Here is a 4,270-nt window from a genome sequence, read left to right on the forward strand (position 1 = left end):
ATACACTACCGGTGGGATTGTAAAATGGTACAACCATTGTGGCAAATGGTATGGCATTTCCTTAAAAAACTGAAAATAGAAGTACCATTTGACCCAGCAATTCCATTACTAGGAATATATCCTAAAGAGGTGAGAGATAGTGCATGAACAGACATATGTACACCTATGTTCATCATAGCACAATTCACCATAGCAAAGAGATGAAAACAACCTAAAAAGCCATCAACAGATGAGTGGATAACCAAATCATGGCATATCTACACAATGGAATACTATGCCACATTAAAGAAAAATGAGGGATACGTGAATCATCTTGTAACATGGATGAACCTGGAGGACATTATGCTGGGTGAAATAAGTCAATCGCAGAAAGATAAGTATTGTATGAGCCCATTACTGTAAAAAAGACAGAGAAGAGTTTCCTTGGGAAAGGGAACTCACCTAGTAGGTTACTGGGATGGGGAGGGAAGGGCAGGAATTAATTTCAGGCTAGTTGGGGCATACACACTGACATGGGTGGGGGAGGGATATACAGGAAGGATATATGACCACCATAATAACATTAGGAAATGGGAGGACACCAAATTGTATACATAATAGATAGATGACAGATGCTAATGCCAATCAATGTGTCCACAATATCACATTGCCATTAACACCAAACACTAAGCTATACAGATAGACACATAAACACCTGAGATGATCAGATAGGGGTCAGTGAACAGAGGTATCCTCTAGACCAAGGATAGATTCAGCTGAGGCGAATCTTCCACAGACACCAGTGATACAAAATACCTGCAACTCTTACAGAAACAATAGAAAACAGACAGAGAGTAATCCCTCACAGACAACCAGACACTATGGGAGAGACATCCAATAGATTTAATGCCTCAGGACCATAGTACTGGGGGACACCAGACTCAATTGGTACAAAAAACATAAAAATGTTGCTCCACATCCTACATTGGTGAGTAGCAACTGGGGTCTTAAAAGCTTTCAAGCAGCCATCTAAGATGCAGCTAACGGAATCCTAGCGTCGGAAGTAAAGAAGAACGTAAAAATAAATAAATAAATAAAAATACAAGGACATTTAGAAGCAATCAGCCCTTGGACATAATGTGGCCCTCGAGACCAGAGGAACTAGATGGTGCCCTGCTACCAATGGCAACCACTCAGGAAAAGATCAAATCTGGAGATGTTGGATAGATGGAGAGGGAAAATATGGAACAAAATCCAAAAATTCAATAATGACCAGAATTACTGGTCAGATGAAATCTGGTGAGACTCCCAATACTATGGCCCTAGAAGACATTCTGAGCCTGGAATAAAACTCACCCCCCGCAGCAGATTGTCAGCCCAATAGTGAACAAGATGTACACGCAGACCACTCAACCCAGGATGACGCACCACATACTCTGTGGTAATACATCCCTTAGAGAAATAGACCATAGGGCAACAGAGAAGCAACATTCAAATTTAGGAAATGCAGGACAAATAGGAGTGCATAAATATGAGAGGCACAGGGAGAAGGTAACAGTGTAGGGAAGGGAGGAGACTGGATTAGGGTTGGCCATGGCGAACGGGGAATGAAACTAAATGTACACATTACGTTGAATGTAAAACAAGCCCTTAAAATAAATAATAATAATAATAATAATAATAGAAACACTGTCAGGTCCTGTGCCAGCCTCACTATAGATCCCCGCTATACCTGACCGCATTGTTGCAACCACTGTGTCAAACTTGTTGAGGAACTTCCCCTTTTCCCTGACCCTCCACTTTACCAAGTATGATATCCTTCTCCAGGAAATGGTCCCTTCTGACTACATGACCAAAGTAGGTGAGATGAAGTTTTGCCATTTTCGCTTCCAAGGAGCATTCAAGCTGCACTTCTTCCAAGACAGATTTGTTCGTTCTTTTAGCAGTCCACGGTTCTCTCAGTATTCTTTGCCAACACTGCAACTCAAAACCATCAACTCTTCTTCTGTGTTCTTTATTCATTGTCCAGCTCTCACATGCATAAGAGGCGATTGAAATACCATGGCTTGGGTTAGGTGCATCTTAGTCTTCAAGGAGACATCTTGTTCTTCAGCACTTGAAAGAGGTCTTTTGTAGCAGATTTGTCCAATGCAATATGTCATCAGATGTTTTGACCGCTGCTTCTGTTGGTGCTTATTGTAGAACCAAGTAATATGAAATCTTTGACAACTTCAATCTTTTCTTCATTTATCATGATGCTGTTTATTCGTCCAGTTGTGAGGATTTTTGTTTTCTTTACATTGAGGTGTAATCCATAATGCAAACTGTTGTTGTTGTTGTCATTTGCCATCGAGTCGGCCCCGACTCCTAGTGACCCCTCCTTGGGTTTCCGAGGCAGTTATCACTACGGAAGTAGGATTGCCCAACCTTCCTTCCGAGGAGTGGCTGGGGGGTTTGAACCGCCAGCCTCCTGGTTAGCAAACTATAGTCCTCAATCTCATCAGTAAGAACTTCACGTCAACCTCATTTTCCACAAGCAAAGTTGTGTCATTTGCATATTGCAGTTTGTTAATGAGTCTTCCTGTAATCTTGATGCCATGTTCTTCTTCATATAATTCAGCTTCCTGGATTATTTGCTCAGCATACAAATTGAATAATTATGGTGAAAGGATACAACCTTGACACACTCCCTTCTTGATTTTAAACCATGAAGTATCCCCTTGTTCTGTTTGAACAACAGCCTTCAGGTCTATGTACATGTTTCTCATGAGTACAATTAAGTGTTCCAGAATTTCCATTCTTCTCAATGTTATCCATAATTTGTTATGATCCACACAATAAAATGTTTTTGGATAGTCAATAAAACAAAACTAAACATCTTTCTGGTATATTTTGCTTTCAGCCAAGATCCATCTCACATCAGCAATGATATCCCTCATTCCACGTCCTCTTCTGAATCCAGCTTGGATTTCTGGAAGTTCTCTGTCAATATACTGCTGCAACCATTTTGAATTATCTTCAGTAAGATTTTATTTGCATGTCATATTAATGATATTGTTCAATAATTTCCACATTCTGTGGGATCATCTTTCTTTGGAATGGGTACAAATATGGATCTCTTCCAGTCAGTTGGACATGTAGCTGTCTTTCATATCCCTTGGCATAGTGAGTGCCTCCAGTGGGACATCTGTTTGTTGCAACATCTCAGTGGGTATTCCATCAATTCCTCGAGCTTTATTCTTCACCAATTCCTTCAGCATATCCTCAACTTCTTCCTTCAATACCATTTGTTCTTAGTCATACGCCACCTCCTGAAATAGATGAACATTGACCAATCATTTTTGGCACAGTGACTCTGTGTATTCCTTCCATCTTCTTTTGAAGTTTTCTACATCGTTCAATATTTTGTCCATAGAATCTTTTAATATCGCAACTCGAGGCTTAAATTTTTTCTTCTTTTCTTTCAGTTTGAGAAATGCTGAGTGTGTTCTTGACATTTGGTTTTCTAACTCCAGGTCTTTGAATATTTCATTATAATAATTGGCTTTGTCTTCTCAAACTGCTCTTTGAAATCTTCTGTTCAGCTCTTTTATCTTGTCCTTTCTTTCATTTGCTTTAGCTACTCTCCATTCAAGGGCAAGTTTCAGGGTCTCTTCTGACATCCATCCATTTTGGTGTTTTTTTTTTTCCTTTGTTTTCTTTTTAATGACCTCTTGCTTTCTTCATGTATGATGTTCTTGATGTCATCCCACAATTCCTCTAGTTTTTGGTCATTGATGTTCAATGCAGCAAATTTATTCTTCAAATGGTCTCTAAATTCAGGAAGGATATAATCAAGATCATATTTTGGCTCTTGTGGACTTTTTTAAAATTGTCTTTAACTTCAACTTGAATGTTACTTGGCCTTAGCAAAGTTATAATTTCTGCCTACTCTCCACGTTTCAAAATAGCCTTGATGATTATATTATACATATAATTGTTGTTGTTGTTGTTAAGTGCCGTAGAGTTGTTTCCAACTCAGAGCGACCCCATGCACAGCAGAACGAAACACTGCCCGATCCTGCACCAGCCCCACAATCCCTGCTGTACTTGAGCCCATCATCGTAGCCACCATATCAATCCATCTCCTTGAAGGCCTCCCCCGCTTTCGTCGACCCTCCACCCTACCAAGCATGACATCCTTCTCCAGGGAATGGTCCTTTCTTACAACATGACCAAAATAGGTGAGACAAAGTCTGGCCATTCTTGCTTCCAAGGAGCATTCTGGCTGCACTTCCTCCAGGACAGATCT

The sequence above is a fragment of the Orycteropus afer genome, unplaced genomic scaffold (assembly GCF_000298275.1).
Source record: "Orycteropus afer afer isolate SDZICR_OR568_19922 unplaced genomic scaffold, OryAfe1.0 scaffold00394, whole genome shotgun sequence".
NCBI classification, from domain to species: domain Eukaryota; kingdom Metazoa; phylum Chordata; class Mammalia; order Tubulidentata; family Orycteropodidae; genus Orycteropus; species Orycteropus afer.